General features: G+C 45.3%; 1 protein-coding gene across 3 annotated transcripts in view; it reads left to right on the top strand.

Annotated features, from left to right (window-relative positions):
• Nucleotides 1–1,595: 1,595 nt before the first annotated feature.
• Nucleotides 1,596–17,994, top strand: part of LOC132402312 (bone morphogenetic protein 2-like) — a 52,127-nt gene continuing 35,728 nt past the window's right edge. For 2 of the 3 annotated variants that reach the window (XM_059985185.1, XM_059985182.1), the window contains exon 1: nt 17,610–17,851. The gene's annotated coding sequence lies outside the window, so the exon portion shown is untranslated. Of the gene's footprint in view, nt 6,422–17,609; nt 17,852–17,994 lie in introns of those variants that run through there. The other variant, XM_059985183.1, reaches the window with a different exon arrangement.

Genomic DNA, 17,994 nt, shown 5'->3' with positions numbered 1-17,994 from the left:
ATTCAACCTATTCTCATAAAGCATGCTCCCCACTCCAGACAACATCCGTGTAAATCTCCTCTGCACCCTTTCTATGGCTCCACATCCTTCTTACAGTGAGGTGACCAGAACTGAGTACAGTACCTCAAGTGGGGTCTGACCAGGGTCTTATATAGCTACAAAATTACCTCTCAGCTCCTGAACTCAGTCCCATGATTGATGAAGGCTAATGCACCATATATGCCTTCTTAACCACAGAGTCAACTTGTGCAGCAGCTTTGAGTGTCTAATGGACTCGGACCCTAAGATCCCTCTGATCCTCCACACTGCCAAAAGTCTTACCATTAATTCTATAATCTGCCATCATATTTGACCAACCAAAATGAACCACCTCACACTGATCTGGGTTGAACTCCATCTGCCACATCTCAGCCCAGTTTTGCATCCTATCAATGTTCTGCTGTAACCTCTGACAGCCCTCCATACTATCCACAACACATCCAACCTTTGTGTCATCAGCAAATTTAATAACCCATCCCTCCACTTCCCTCCACTTCCTCATCTAGGTCATTCATAAAAATCACAAAGAGTAAGGGTCCCAGAACAGATCCCTGAAGCACACCACTGGTTACTGGCCTCCCTGCAGAACCACTCTTTGCCTTCTTTGGGAGAGCCAATTCTGGATCCACAAATCAATGTCCCCTTGCATCCCATGCCTCCTTATTTTCTCAATAAGCCTTACATGGGGTACCTTATCAAATGCCTTACTGAAATCCATATACACTACATCTACTGAGTTACCTCCATCAATGTGTTTAGTCACATCCTCAAAAATTCAATCAGGCTCATAAGGCACGACCTGCCTTTGACAAAGCCATGCTGACTATTCCTAATCATGTTATGCCTCTCCTAATGTTCATAAATCTTGCCCCTCAGGATCTTTTTCATCAACTTACCAGCCATTGAAGTAAGTCTTAATTTCCTGGGCTATCTCTACTCCCTTTCTTTGATAAGGGAACAACATCCACAACCTCCAATCCTCCAGAACCTCTCCCGTCCCCATTGATGATGCAAAGATCATCAACAGAGGCTCAGCAATCTCCTCCCTCACCTCCCACACCTCCCACAGTAGCCTGAGGTACATCTCGTCTGGTTCCAGTGTCTTATCCAACTTGATTTCCAAAAGCTCCAGCACATCCTCTTTCTTAATATCTACATGCTCAAGCTTTTCAGTCCGCTGTACGTCATTCCTACAATCACCAAGATCCTTTTCCATAATGAATACTGAAGCAAAGTACTCATTAAGTACCTCTGCTATCTCCTTCAGTTCCATACACACTTTTACACTGTCACACTTGATTGGTCCTATTCTCTCAAGTCTTATCCTCTTGCTCTTAACATTATTGTAGAATTGATGCACCATCAATAACTCTGAGACGTGAGTTAAGATAGGCTTTTATTGGCTGGAAGAAAGCACAAGCAGCAAGTGACCACCACACAACATCCTGGAGACTGAGGAAGGGACTGTGCCTCCAATCGCCTTTATACCAGGGTCTGTGGGAGGAGCCACAGGAGCAGTCAGCAGCGGGGGGGGGGGGGGGGGGGGTGTCCAGACAGGTATATGTAGTTCACCACAAGAATGCCTTGGGGTTTTCCTTAATCCTGTCTGCCAAGGCCTTCTCATGGCCATTTCTGGCTCTCATAATTTCATTCTTCAGCTCCTTCCTGCATTAAGCTAGCTGCTATCTACCATGCCACTCAATTCAAACCCCACTTCAAGTTCAAGTTTATTGTCATAGGTGTATATACACAGTTTCAGAAACCCCAGAGGACTCTGTCACTTGCCCCAGAGTGTTGGGCTTCTAGTTTTCTCAAACACCAGTATTTCTAATTGTTAGAGCCATAAGGCCCTTGTGCTTTCTGTTTAATCTTGTTAAGTTAATTATGATTGCATGGGTTTCCTGCGTCCAATGGTTATTTAAAGAGGACTCTTATTTAGTGCTGGAGCGGAGTCTTTGTGTTTGGAAGAATGATTTCTCTTGCAGTGTCGCTCAGTCTTGACTTCAAGGCTCTGTTGGAGTTCCTATGCCTACCCTCTTGCTTCCATCCCTCCATGGATTTTCTGCCATTTATCCACTCCTGGAATAAGTCATTGTTGCCAGCGCTCATGGTGAAAGATTCTTCCATTCCTCAGCACACCGTCATGTCACACAGGACATAAATGTCATGAAAAACTGGCTTTTTGCAGCAACAGCACAGTACATTATAACCACGATTAACCTAATTAAACATAAATTCTCATAACACACATAGCTTTGAATAATTATACATATACCTTTCCAAGTGTTATACCCTTACAATTTTTATCAATGCAATATCAAAAGAATTCTATCTGGATGACGAACGGCTTGTTACAGCAACAGCTCTGCACATGATGAAAGGAAACTACAGAGAGTTGTGCACACAGTTCAGTACATCATGGAAAGTCAGCGTCCCCTCCATAGATGCTGTCTCCACTTGTCACTACCTCAGTAAAGCAGATAGCATAATCAAAGACCTCACGTTTCCCTGACATTCTCTCTTCCACCCTTCCCATTGGGTAGAAGATACAAAAGCCTGAAAGCACGTCCCACCAGGCTCAAGAATAGCTTCCAACCTACTGTCTTTAGCCAAGTCATTAGGTATATTGAAAGCAGAAGTTGATAGTTTCTTGATTAGTAGGCATCAAAGGTTATGGGAAGAAGGCAAGACAATGGGGTTGAGCAGGAAAATAAATCAGTCATGATGGAATGGTGGAGCTGAATGGGCTGAATTCTACACCTATGTCTTATGGTTATCAGACCCTTGAATGGACCTCATGCAATAAGCTGGGCTCTTGATCTCACAATCTACTCACAATACTCCTGCATTTTATCATTTACCTGCACCGCTCTTTCTTGATCGCTTTTAAACTTTATTCTGCCTTGTTAATGTTTTACCTTGTACTACTTAAGTGCACGGTGTAATAATTTGATCTGTATGAAGATTTTCATCATACATGTCACAGTAATAAATAGGTAACAATATCAAATAATCCTGGGCTCACACCCACTGAAGCCCTTGATTTTCTCTCCATTATCTTCAGTTCCTCCCAGCCATTTGCATTTATTCTACTCTCCATAAACCTGGGCAGCAGGGTAGCATTATGTTCCCACAATGCTTTACAGTACCAGTGATCTGGGTTCAATTCCCATTGCTGCCTGTAAGGAGTTTGTACATTCTCACAGTGATCAAATGGGTTTCCTCCAGGTGCTCCCGTTTCCTCCCACAGTCCAAAGACATATCAGTTGGTAGGTTAGTTGGTCATTGTAAATTGTCCTGTGATTAGGTGCGGGTTAAATCTAGGGATTGCTGGGCAGCATGGTAAGGACCTATAAGGGGCTGCATCTCAATAAATAAATGAACCTGAGCCCGTCCATAATTTTGCTTACTAACAAGAAGGGTCTGTGGACATTTATCCATAGACACTGTCTGACCTGATGAGTTCCTCAAGCATTTTGTGTGTGTTACACTGACCATAGACACTGTCTGACCTGCTGAGTTCCTCCAGCATTTTGAGTGTGTTACTCTGTCCATAGACACTGTCTGACCTGCTGAGTTCCTCCAGCATTTTGTGTGTGTTACTCTGTCCATAGACACTGTCTGACCTGCTGAGTTCCTCCAGCATTTCGTGTGTGTTACTTTGTCCATAGACACTGTCTGACCTGCTGAGTTCCTCCAGCATTTTGTGTGTGTTACTCTGGACTTACAGCATCTGCAGAATCTCCTCTGTTATCCAAGTATGTATGCATTACCTTGAGATTTGTTTTCTTGTAACAGGAACCCATCAATCGTTCAGTTCCCCGCCCCCCCCCCCACCACCACCACTACATACTCCTCACACAGACTCTCAGCACTCTTCACTACCCCCTCTCACTGCCACTTTATGCTTACGTAGTGATCATGCCCCAATTGACTCCCGTTCATCTAGGGTAAACTGATACCGACCCTGCCAACTATGTACCCCTGGTTGCTATGTATCCGCTGGGGAAGGCCATAATGCAAAAATACTTCTCCCATAGCACCTTTGCCACCGTAGTTGTCCTTTGATCCTTGGTAGGGAAAGCTTGAGCGTACCTGGAGTAGTGGTCCGTGATGACGAAGACATTCGCCGTGTTGCTGCTATTGGGTTCTACAGCCAGGAAATCCATGCACACCAGATCCAAAGCCCCCGCACTCTACAAGTGCAACAAAGGAGCAGCCTGCACAGGCAGCGTCTTCCGGCGTATGCAACGTATGCAGGACTTGCAATACTCGTCGACCTCCGACCTCATTCTGGGCCAATAAAACTGGTCCTTGAGCAATCCATAGGTCTTCTCCACCCCCAAATGTCCAGAGTCATCATGCAGTGACTTCATCACAAACCTCCAGTACTTCTCAGGCAGGTCCAGCTGCCAATGCTGAGGTCGGTCCGGGGCTGACGTTACCAGGTATAACATTTGGTTCTTCAGCCTCAACCGAGGCCATTCTTTCAGTGACAGAGACACTGAGCCGTGTTGTGTCTTCTCCACCCGGGCCATGTCCCCCTTCTCAGCTGCGTACCGAATAGTGCCAATGCCAGGGTCATCTTGCTGAGCAGCTGCCACTTCCCCAGGACTCAACTCTGGCAGCTGTGGGGTCTTCAGAGCAGTCAGGTCACAGTAAACTAGGGGTAGGGTGTCATCGGACACCCCTATTGGGTCCACCGTGTGATCTGGCCTCTCCTTTTCCTCAGCCTGCACAGTGATAGCAAACTGACACATGGCCTTCACCCCGGATGCAGGAACACTCTTCCACTCTTCTTCCCCCTGCAGGACCTTGTGCCTCCATCGGTACAGAGCGTCCACATCAACATTTCAGCTCCCCAGCCAGTACTTCAGACTGAAATCATACGGATAACACTGCCAACCACTGACGGCCAGTGGCATCCAGTTTCGCTGAGGTCAGGATGTAGTTGAGCGGGTTGTTGTCAGTCTTCACCTCAAACTTGGCCCCATAGAGATAGTCACTCAGCTTATCCACCACCGCCCATTTCAATGCCAGAAACTCCAATTTGTGAGTGGGATAGTTTCTCTCAAAGGGCGACAAACTGCGGCTGACAAATGCTATAGGCATCAACCCATTGCCATGATCCTGATACAAGACAGCCCCTAACCCCTCACAGCTGGCATCTCCTCTAAGTTTCTTGACCCCTCTTCCACTTGGGACACCCATGGACTCGCTCTCTGGGGGGCTCCCTGCCATTCACATTCCTGCCTGAAGTGCCTCTCTTCCCCACAGTTATAACATAAGGGGCCCCGACCTCCCCTGGGCCGATGTGCAGTCCATCCCTTCCGGGAGGGGCCCTCTGTGCTATCCCCCTCCCTCAGACGGACCCCACCTGCTGCGACCCCTTTACTGTCTCCGGAGGGGAGCTGGCCCTGGCCCACAAGGGGCTACTACCGAGGACTGCACCGTACTAACGGAGCCCTCTTCCGACTCCAATGCATCCTCCTCCTCCCTCACCTCTCTGAGCAAATGAACGAAGGATGGGGGGGGATGCCTTCTACGGGACTGCCGGAGACTGGTAGCGATCATATCATGCCTCTGTGCACCCCTAGCTACCTGGTCTACCCTTATCTGATCCACCTCAGTCCCCGAAATGACACCCCCCCCCCCAGTGCCTCAAACAATTTAGCCTTCACTCTATCCGGAAAAGATACTCAGAAAGCTTTTCCCCTTCCTCCTGACACAGGTTCCGAAGCCCCCCCAAAAGCTCCACCGTGCTCCCCGTCAGGCCAAAAGCCTCCTCCAATGCTTTTAGATACTCAATCAGAGAAGCAAAGGGCTGGTTAACTTTCACGCCTCTTACTACCTCAGCTGCTACCCCTCTCAAACTTTCCACCAATCTCTGTCGCTTTTCTTCCTCAGACCACTGCAACTCATCCAGCAGCTGAGAGACATGTTCTATCCAGGTCTTATAATCATCCTCCCTGAGAAAATTCTCAACTTCTGACAAGGACCTGCCGCCTTGTTCACCAGGGTGTTAATGGCAGAGACCAACTCTGAGCCTTCATCCTTCCATGGGGGATGGGGACTAATTAAATTTTCCAAATCTGACCACTCCCTTCTTTCATCTCTCAGAACCGATTGGACCCAATCTCTAAAATCTCTGCCTCCAGCTTCAGGCAACTCCTCTGGTGTCCCATTGGACCCTTCAGACTTTCTGCTGTGATAATGTGAATGCCTCATGGCCCCGCCTCACTGGGGTCACCGATAGACAGTGGCAGTCCCACCACCGTGACATCAGCACTAGTCTGAACTAACACAAAGCCTGGGTCCACCATTTATGGAAAACAAAGTTCATTATATTAAAAAATCTGCTGTCATGAACAGTTCTAACGAGGTGGGTCTAAATTTTCTTGATTTTGACAATCTTAATAATACTTTTTAAATTAATTGGATTAAACAATTTTTCGGTAATCCTACTTCTATATGGAATTGTGTTCCTTCTTTTGTCTTTTCCCAGGTTGGTGGATTGAAATTTTTTCTTTTATGTAATTATAAAATAGACGAAGTTCCTCTCTGTTTATCTCAGTTTCATAAACAGATGCTTTTATCTTGGTCTTTGATTTACAAACACAATTTTTCTCCTCATAGTTATTTTATCTGGAATAACCACAACATAACTTATAAGAATAAATCTTTGTTTTATAAAGGTTGGTTTGATAATAATATTTTGTTAGTGAAACAGTTATTTAATTTAAGCAGTACTTTATTGAGTTATACTGAGTTTTTATCCACCTTTGAATTTCCTGCGACTATAAAGAATTTGCAGTTGTTATGGATGCAAGTCCCTCTGGTGTAATTATGTTGTTTAGAAATACATCATATTTGGTAGTTGAATTACCCATCCACTACAGCTGTAGGAAAGATTTGTTTTCCTCCATCTTTAAAAAAAATAATAGCGGTATTAGAAGCTTGTTTCAAAAAGACAATACTTCTATTCCTCATCTGAGAGATTTGGAATAGTCACTTGGGGAATCTGAGGTGGAGTATTTAGGGCTGATTTAATAAATTTTTATTGAGGAATAAAATTAAAGAAATTTAATTTAAAATTATACATAGATATTATCCAACCAATGTTTATTTGTCAGGGTTTAATTCTGATATTGAAACTAACTGTTCTTTTTGTGGTTTATATCCAGAGGATTTATTTCATCTGTTTTGGGACTGTGATTATGTTAAAACATTTTGTGTTGATGTTTGTCAATTTATAGATCAATATATTAATGTGGATTTTTCTTTTTGTTTTGAAAATGTTTTACTTGGGTTTACTAATAATACCAAATCTCATAGGGATCATTTTTTATCATAAATCTTTTGTTAATTTACAGTAACTTTTATATCCATAAATGCAAATACAGCAATAAGAAACCTTCATTTATATTTTTACATCAGACTTCAAACTATATATTAATACTCTGAAAACTTCCCATAATCAGAAAGCTGTAAAGTCTGTACAAATTTGTCAAAGTTTCGGGCTATTTCTCTAAATGTTTCTGTTTTGTGACTCCTTTCAGATATAGTTCCTTCTGTCCAACAGTATTTAGAATGGATTTTCTTTTTTATATGTATATTTAAAGTTAATAGTTATATATTTGTTGCTGCTTATGGTGATTCCCTGGCTTTGTTAGCATCTGTTCAATGTTTTTGTTTGTGTTCAATAAAAATTAATTTTTAAAAAAGCCTGGGTCCGCTATTTTACCAAACTTTCTGGCTATGATCTCGACCTTACCGATAGCTTTAACCTTACTCAACCATCGAATTAACACTTCCTCCAAGGTACACATATCCACCCCACTTAATACACCGGCATGGTTAACCAGTATGTCCTCGATCTCACACCAATGTTCAATCTTATCCGAGTCCATTTCCACTAATTTAAACCAGGCGAATTACACAGTATCCAACAAAATTCAAATGCCGGATGAGTCACCCACAATGTAGTGACCATGCCCCAATTGACTTCCGTTCGCCGAGGATAAACTGATACTAACCCTGCCAGCTCTGTAATCGTGTTGGTGTGGATACGGTGTGATGTGCTCCAGTACACACCCACAACATAAAATACCAAACAGTACACAATATGCAAGTGAATGATTACACTTTATAATTTTACTGCAACTAGGAGGTTAATAGCGAACAAATACAAATACGAAAGTGAAAAAAAATAAGGCGCCACACTTATCAGAGTTTATCAGTTCGTGCATAAAATCATTGGAGCTCAAGAAGCAGGGTATTCTCTCCACCATTCGATCTCCTCCGAACTCCATGACCCTTGGCCTTGGACCCACCACGGTGGTCAACCAGAGCACTTCCCACACATCCTTCTTCTTCGCCTCTTGGCTCCAAAGATCCCCAAAACCTGTGCAAACTAACAGCCTTAGACAGACAAGAGAGAATAACATCTCTTCCATTGGATAAAAGTCCCATTATCACTAATCATAACCCAAACATGCTGCTACAGAGAACCCATTACCTCAGCAGTTAACATTACAAAGAAGCCATCTTATTATTAACAGGACAGAGAAGCCGTTTTATTAGCAGTTAACAGGTAAAATTGCAGGTAATAGTGCTAAGAACCCTACATTCTCCCACTCCCACCGAATTTAGTCATGCCCTCATGATATTCAGATAATTTGCCAACCCTTCCTGCAGAACACACTGCCCAACCCAAGTGCAGAAAGCAGTGACGTAACTTCCCAAAACAGTGGAGATCATACCCTGTTCCCCGGGTGCTACGTAGGCCTACCTATCTGGGGGGGGGGGGGGGTTCCTACTTCGCTGAAACCTACGCAGTCCCTCTTCTAACTCCTCCACCTCAGACACTACAGGGAGCCCTTTGGAGCTACGGGGCGAACCCTCCCGCGAGCGATCAGTCAAACCCCTCTGCACCCTGGAATCCTCTGTCTCTTGTTTAGGCCCCACCTCCTCCTCCTTTGGCGCCCTGCAGAACCACCAACAGCCCATCACTAGCCCCCCTTACCCCATCTAACCCAGTGAGGGAAGGGCCAGGAGTCTCTTCCTCCCTCACGGGAGCATCGACGTACGGCAGCATGTACCAAACTTTGGAATCATCATCCTCCAAATCGGTAACCCTCACAGGGGCTGGGGCCGGGCACGTCTCTTCCGTCACCCCGGGGGTACGCAGAGACCTTGTAACCGGCACCTCAGGCTCCCGCTCTACCTGTACTTCTCACCCCTGGGGCAACTGGTGATTCCGATAGAGAATCTTGACAGGCCCCTTCCCACCCTTGGGCCACACTCGGAAAACCGGTAGGTTTGGCATCTGACTCTCCACCACATAGGACGTGGCCACCCAGCGATCAGCCAACTTGGGCTTTCCAGGTAATGCCAAATTCCTTATGAGGACTCGGTCTCCCAGCAGGAGTTGGGAGAACTTTACTTTCTGGTCATACCTCCTCTTATTTCCCCGATTCTGTTTGGCGGCCGCCTCCCCAGCCAACTCATAAGCCCATTGCAGCTCTTTCTTCATATCAGACACATACTTCAAGTAAGGCTTCGGCGAAACTTTCACCTGAAACAGAGGTCAAAGGGCAACCTTGCTTCACGCCCAAACATCAGAGAACAGGGCGAGAATCCAGTAGCTTCATTGTGTGTACAGTTGTAACAGCGAACCAGGTGCCCAATATGTTGACTCCATCTGCTCTTTTTGATGATCTCCAGAGTTCCAAGCATGTCGAGCAATGTCCGATTAAAGCACTCCGGCTGGGAGGCGCCCTGCAGATGACAGGGCGTGGTCCTCAATTTCTCAACCCCCAGCATGTCCAATAACTCATAGATGAGCTTACTCAAAGTCCCATCCCTGGTTGCTATGTATCCGCTGGGGAAGGCCATAATGCAAAAATACTTCTCCCATAGCACCTTTGCCACCGTAGTTGTCCTTTGATCCTTGGTAGGGAAAGCTTGAGCGTACCTGGAGTAGTGGTCCGTGATGATGAAGACATTCGCCGTGTTGCTGCTATTGGGTTCTATAGCCAGGAAATCCATACACACCAGATCCAAAGCCCCCACACTCTGCAAGTGCGAAAAAGGAGCAGCCTGCACAGGCAGCGTCTTCCGGCGTATGCAACGTATGCAGGACTTGCAAAACTTGTTGACCCCCGATCTCATTCGGGGCCAATAAAACCGGTCCTTGAGCAACCCATAGGTCTTCTCCACCCCCAAATGTCCAGAGTCATCATGCAGTGACTTCATCACAAACCTCCAGTACTTCTCAGGCAGGTCCAGCTGCCAATGCTGAGGTCGGTCCGGGGGTGACGTTACCAGGTATAACATTTGGTTCTTCAACCTCAACCGAGGCCATTCTTTCAGTGACAGAGACACTGAGCCGTGTTGTGTCTTCTCCACCTGGGTCACGAGTTCCTTCTCAGCTGCGAACCGAATAGTGCCAATGCCAGGGTCATCTTGCTGAGCAGCTGCCACTTCCCCAGGACTCAACTCTGGCAGCTGCGTGGTCTTCAGAGCAGTCAGGTCACAGTAAACTAGGGGTAGGGTGTCATCGGACACCCCTATTGGGTCCACCGCGTGATCTGGCCTCTCCTTTTCCTCAGCCTGCACAGTGATAGCAAACTGACACATGGCCTTCACCCCGGATGCAGGAACACTCTTCCACTCTTCTTCCCCCTCCAGGACCTCGTGCCTCCATCGGTACAGAGCGTCCACATCAACATTCCGACTCCCTGGCTGTTACTTCAGGCTGAAATCATACAGACAACACTGCCAACCACTGACGGCTGGTGGCGTCCAGTTTCGCTGAGGTCAGGATGTAGTTGAGCAGGTTGTTGTCAGTCTTCACCTCAAACTTGGCCCCGTAGAGATAGTCACTCAGCTTATCCACCACCGCCCATTTCAATACCAGGAACTCCAACTTGATGGGTTAATTGGTCATTGTAAATTGTCCTGCGATAAGTCTATCATTAAATTGGAGGATTGCTGGGTGGTGAGACTCAAAGAGCCAGGAAGAGCCTATTCTGCACTGTATGACAATTAAAGTAAAGTTAAAAAACTAACCCTTTGAATGTACAGCTACTTGTGCATTGTGTTTTATATGATTGGTTTTATGTTTATATTTATTGTGTGTTTTCTCCCTCATTTTTTTGTTGCTGTTTGTGTTTTTTTGCACATGGCGGGGTGGGTGTTTTCTATTTTTCTTTGAAGGTTTTTCTCTATTTTGTGGCTGTCTGTGGAGAAGATGAACATCTGGGTGGTTCTCTGCACACGTACTTAGAGAATTATCTTTATTGAGGCCCTTCTGGAACTTAAGCAATAAATATTGACAGCATGAAATGAAGAGTCCTTGAAAGTGAGACCATTGGTTTGGGAACATTTCAGGTGAAGATGAGTGAAGTTATCCCTTTTGGTTCAAAAATGTTATGGTTGAGGGTCAGTAACTGTTCCTGAACCTGGTGACGTGAGTCTTGAGGCTCCTGTATCTCCTTCCCGATGGCAGCAGCGAGAAGAGAGAATGGCCTGGGTGGTGGGAGCCCTGGTGATGGAGGCTGTTTTCTTGCAGCAGTGTTTCAAGTATTTTCCTGTAAATACAAGAAAATGAATCTCAAGGTAGTGTATGAGCACTTTGATAAGAAATTTGTTTGAACTTTGAACTTTAGGTAGGACAGAGGGACTGCTGCAAGGTTTTGCCTGTGGTACATCCTGCACCAACTGTGCTCATAATGCAACCATCTCTGTGGAATTTCTCTGCATTTCCCAGATTCAGATTAATTTATACATGCACATCAAAACATCCACTTAAATGAGTTGTTTGCATTAACAACCCAAGGATGATCTGGGGGCAGCCCACAACTGTTGACTTCACAAACAACCTCGTGACAATCTTGCACTTTATTGTTTACCTGCACTGCGCTTTCTGTGTAACTGTTACACTTTAGAGACTCATAGAGTACTACAGCAAGGAAACAGGCTCTTTAACTCATCTCCTTCATGATCAACTATTATTGTCCCTACTCCCATCGACTGGCTCCTAGACCATAGCCCTGCACACTCCTCCTGTCCATGTACCTATTCAAACCTTCTCTTAAATGTTGAAATCAAACCCACATCCACCGCTTCCACTGGCAGCTCATCCCACAATCTCACCACCCTCTGAGTGAAGAAGTTTCCCCCTTGTACCCCTTAAATATTGCACCTCTCACCCTTAACCCATGGCCTCTAGTTCTAGTCTCATCTAACCTCAGTGGAAAGAGCCTGCTTGTATTTACTTTGTCTATACCTTTCATAATTGTTGTACCTCCATCAAATCTCCCCTCATTTTCCCACACCTCCAGGTAATAAAGTCCTAGAGAGGAATAACATATATCGGAAAGGAAAGAGCCAGATTGTTCAAATTCAGAGTGGAACAAGTCTGTATAAGTGTGCCAGACCCCGTGCCTATCTGTGTGCCATTTTGTGAATATTTGTTCTAACATTCACATCTTATTTATTTATATTGCCCTCCCTCTTTATTGGTATGTCCCTGTCAGAGACAAACACTTGAAAATAGATGAGTCACTGGTTTTACAGTCTTTCCAATTTTTTTTAAGAGTGAAAGAATTATTTTTGGCACCCAATGGAGTAAGGGAGCATAACATGATCGGAATGCTCCAGAGAAAAGGCGGAAGTGATAATCAGCCCCGACAGGAAAGGTAGCATTGTGTTTGTGTACACTCAAATGAACTGCAAGCTCTTGCACGAACAATAAGGGTCGGAAGCAAAGAATGTCCTGATGCAAAGTCCAAACATTGCTACAAGATTATTGAGAATGTTGTTCCTGTGTCAGAATAGTGTTGCTCTTCATTTTTTGCTCTTTTTGGGATTTCACTTGGGTTAGTCCTCATTTGTTGGGTGACACAGGGATGCCGCGGGGTCGGTCTTGCATCTCCAGAGATCGGGTTCAGTCCTGTAACCTGGCGCTGTGTGTGTGTGTGTGTATATGAGTATGAGTGAGTGAGTGTGTGTGTGCGTGTCTGTGTATATGTGCCCACGTGTATGTGTGTGTACGTATGTGTGGCTGTGTGTATCAAGTCAAGTCACTTTTTATTGATATTTCGACCATAACTGCTGGTACAGTACACAGTAAAAATGAGACAACATTTGTCAGGACCATGGTGCTACATGAAACAATACAAAAACTACACTGAACTACATAAAAACAACACAAAAAACTACACTAGACTACAGACCTACCCAGGACTGCATAGAGTGCACAGAACAGTGCAGACATTACAATAAATAATAAACAAGACAATAGGCACAGTAGAGGGCAGTAAGTTGGTGTCAGTGCAGGCTCTGGGTATTGAGGAGTCTGATAGCTTGGGGGAAGAAACTGTTACATAGTCTGGTCGCGAGAGCCCGAGTGCTTTGGTGCCTTTTCTCAGATGGCAGGAGGAAGAAGAGTTTGTATGAGGGGTGCGTGGGGTCCTTCATAATGCTGTTTGCTTTGCAGATGCAGCATGTAGTGTAAATGTCTGTAATGGAGGGAAGAGAGACCCCGATGACTTTCTCAGCTGACCTCACTATCCGCTATCATAGGACATACTATCCTACGTATGTGTCTGTGTCAGTGTGCATGTGTTTATGTGTGTGCATGCATGAGTGTGTTAAAATTGTACAAGGCATTGGTGAGGCCAAATTTGGAGTATTGTGTACAGTTCTGGTCACCAAATTATAGGAAAGATGTCAACAAAATAGAGAGAGTACAGAGGAGATTTACTAGAATTTTACCTGGGTTTCAGCACCTAAGTTACAGGGAAAGGTTGAACAAGTTAGGTCTTTATTCTTTGGAGCGGAGAAGGTTGAGGGGGAACTTGATAGAGGTATTTAAAATTATGAAGGGGATATATAGAGTTGATGTGGATAGGCTTTTTCCATTGAGAGTAGGGGAGATTCAAACAAGAGGACATGAGTTGAGAGTTGGGGGCAAAAGTTTAGGGGTAACACGAGGAGGAACTTCTTTAATCAGAGAGTGGTAGCTGTGTGGAACGAGCTTCCAGTAGAAGTGGTAGAGGCAGGTTCAATATTGGCATTTAAAGTAAAATCGGATAGGTATATGGACAGGAAAGGAATGGAGGGTTATGGGCTGTGCAGGTCGGTGGGACTAGGTGAGAGTAAGCATTCAGCATGGACTAGAAGGGCCGAGATGGCCTGTTTCTGTGCTGTAATTGTTATATGGTTATATGGTTATATGTGATATGTATGTGTGCCTCTGTGTGTATGTGTGAGACAGAGAGAGTGTGTGTGTGTGTACGCGGGCATGGGCGTGTATGGATGTGTGCCTGTGAGTGTGTGTGATTGTGAGTGAGTAAGTGTGACTGTGTGTGAGTGAGTGAATATGTGTGTGTGTGAGTGAGTGTGTATGTGTGTATGTGTGTGAGAGTGTGAGTGTGTGTGAGTGAGTGAGTGTGTGTGTGAGTGAGAGAGAGTGTGTGTGTGTGTGAGTGAGTGTAAGTGAGTGAGTGTGTGTGAGTGAGAGTGAGTGTGTGTGTGAGTGAGTGAATATGTGTGTGAGTGTGTATGGAGTTTGCACGTTCTCCCTGTAGACACATGGGTTTACCTGCTGCTCTGGTTTCCACACTCAACCCAAAGATGGTCAATGGGTTAATCTGGTACTCTGTGTTAAGTGGGTGTGTCTGGCCAAGTGGTGGAATCTGGGATGAGCTGATGAAAATTTAAATGGGATCATTCATTTGTTGTGTACCACATTGTATGACGTGGGCAATCATGGTCTTTCCATGACCATGATTATTCTTGTCAAAGTTTTCTTCAGAAGTGGTTTTCCATTGCCTTTGCCTGGGCACTGTGTTTACGAGATGTATGAACACCCAGACGTTACCAATACTCTTCAGAGATTCTTTTCCTGACGTGGGGTGGCATGGTAATGCAATGGTGAGCACAGCACTTTACAGTACAGGTGACTCAGGTTCAATTCCCACTGTTGTCTGTAAGGAGTTTGTACATTCTTCAGTAAGGACAAACTGAACATTCTCCCTGACACCACCTGGGTTTCCCCTGGGTGCTCTGGTTTCTTCCCATAGTCCAAATACTGTGGTAGCTTAATAAGTCATTGCAAATTGTCCTGTGATTAGGTTAGGGTTAAATTTGGAGGATTGTTGGGCTTATTGTCAATAAATAAATAACTAGGACTTGTGATATGCACCAGCTGCTCATATGACCATCCACCACCTGCTCCCATGGGTTCATGTGACCCTGATCATGGTTGGGGGGGGCTAAGCAGGTTCTACACCTTGCCCAAAGGTGATCTGCAGGCTAGCGGAGGGAAGGAACACCTTACACCTCATTTGGGAAAGATGTAGCTCCATCCAACCATCCAAAATGGAATTAATGTAGTTAAACGAATGGTTGGTGGCTAGCATGGACTGTAGGTCATCAAAGGGCCTGTTGCTATATTTCTTTCTAACTATGAAAGAGAGCTCTCCTCACACTGTCTCTCATCTTTCAAGTTCTCTTTTCCCACTTCAACATCAGAAGTTCTGTAAATGCTGGAAATTTGGAGCAACACACCCAAAATACAGGAGGAACTTGAAAGATCAGGCAACATCTATGGCGGGAATAAATAGGCAATGTTTCGGGCCGACACCCTTCATCTAGAAGGTTTTGATCCGATCTGATGAAGGGTCTTGGCCTGAAGTTGTACATTTCCCTCCATAGATGTGGCCTGACCTGCTGAGTTCCTCCAGCATTGTGTGTGTGTGTGTTGCCCATTCCAATCTATGAAGAATTAAATATTTTCGGCATTTAAGAAACTCTTCGATAGGCATATGGATGATATAAAATGGAGAGAAGAATTAGAATGATTTTAGAATAGGTTAAAAAGTTGGCACAACATTGTTGATCAAATGGTCTATACTATGCTGTTATAAGACCATAAGATATAGGAGCAGAACTGGCCATTTGGCCCATTGAGTCTGCTCCGCATTTCAGCGTAGCTGATCCATTTTCCTCTCAGCCCCAATCTTCTCCCTTCTCCCCGTATCCCTTCATGCCCTGATTAATCACAAATCTATCAATCTCTGCCTTAAATATAGATAAAGTCTTGGCCTCCACAGCTGCCTGTGGCGATGATTTCCACAGATTCACCACTCTCTGGCTAAAGAAATTCGTCTCCATTCTAAATGAAAGCGCCTTTCCCTGAGGCTGTGTCCTCAGGCCTTAGACTCCCTGACTATAGGAAACATATCCACTCTATTGAGGCCTTTCAGCATTTGATAGGTTTCAATGAGATCCCCCAATCACTCCTTATGTGATAAGGCTTTCAACACCAAAATCATTTTGGTTTTATGTTATGTTCTAGATTCTATGCTTTTCAAATGCTGCAATCGAACCCACAACCATTACTTCAGCTGGAAGCTCATTCCACACTGTACATCCTTCAATAATTTTGATCCTGGTCCCTGTCTGTGAGAGCTTGCTGTGCAAGATTGGTGGCTATATTTCCTACTTTACAATAGCCACTATAATTGACCGGCCATGGAGAGTTCAGGTGTGTTCTCGGGGTGCCATAGAAATGCAAGTCAGTCTTTTTTCTCCATGTCATATTGTCAGGATGGGAAGGAGAGGGAATGAGGGGATGGGAAAAGGTGGTGAAGGAGTTTCTAAGGAAAAGGGAGAGGGGGAGGGGCTGGGAATGGGAAAGAGGGAACAGATGAAGAAGGAGAAGGGTGAGGGATGAGTGGGATTGCGAGGAACAGGGAGAAGGGAGGGAGGGAGATGGAGATGGGGAGGAATTGGGGATGGGAAAGGGAGGGGATCATAGGTGAAAAAGGGTGGGTGAGGAATGGGAAGGCAAGGGAGAGGGAGATGGAGATGGGGAAGGGTTGGGGTGGGATGGGATGGAAAGTCGATGAGAGATGAGAAGAGTGGGGAATGAGTGGGATGCAGAGGAAGAAGGAGATGGAAATGTGGAGGATGTAGAGAAGGGAAGGGGTAGAGATTTGGAATGGGGTGTATGGAAATGGGAGGCATTAGAGATGGAGACAGATATGGGAAGGGCTTAGGGTTATAAAGATGGAAATGCAGAGGTGTTAAAGATGAAGACAAGGATGGGGAGCAGTGTAGAGATATGGAAATGGAACTGGGGAGGTGTTAAAGATGGAGACAGAGACAGAGAGTGGTGTGGAGATATGTGGATGACTTAGGGAGGTGATAGAGTTGGAGACAGAGATGGGGAGCAGTGTAGAGATATGGAGATGGAGATGGAAAGGAGGAGTGACTATACCCCACACCAGGTTTTTGGGTCAGGATCGGTAGGATTCTCGCAACGTGGCCCCTCGGAAACTTTGGTTCACTTCGGCAGGGTAAGTGTGTGTGTGTGTGTTTATATTCAGGAATGATTCCCCCCCCCCCCCCCCCACCATCCCGAGATATGGATCGTTACACATGACATCAACGGCAGGTCAGAATAAATCAGGAATTTAAGGGAGGTCCTGTCACCAGACGAGAGACAGAGAGACAGAGACAGGGGGAGAGAGAGGGGAGGGGGGGTGGAGGCACACACAGAGAGTGAGAGAGAGAGAGAGAGAGAGAGAGAGAGGCAGCAAGAGACCGATATCAGAGATCGGGAACAAAGTTAGCACGACAACAGAGGAGTATGAAAGAGTTGAAACATGTTAAAATGTTTACTCTGCCCTCCCAGTTAATGCAGTTGAAATGAGTTCACGAGTCGGAAGGAGACGCTGAAATTGCCGGTAGACCGAAGGAGGGTTGAACCATGGAATCTCACTACCCGCTGAACTTGGTGAGTGTATTTAAAAAAGGTTTTAATTGTTTTAATTATGCCTTTCGTTTGGAGTCAGGGCGTTGGGTGGGGATGGGTCATTTGCTTGTTCTAGATCGGAACTATCTAAATGCGGGTTGTGAGGTTGCCCCGGTCCGGAACCC

The sequence above is a fragment of the Hypanus sabinus genome, chromosome 11 (assembly GCF_030144855.1).
Source record: "Hypanus sabinus isolate sHypSab1 chromosome 11, sHypSab1.hap1, whole genome shotgun sequence".
NCBI lineage: Eukaryota > Metazoa > Chordata > Chondrichthyes > Myliobatiformes > Dasyatidae > Hypanus > Hypanus sabinus.
This window is presented reverse-complemented; position numbering and strand designations above follow the sequence as displayed.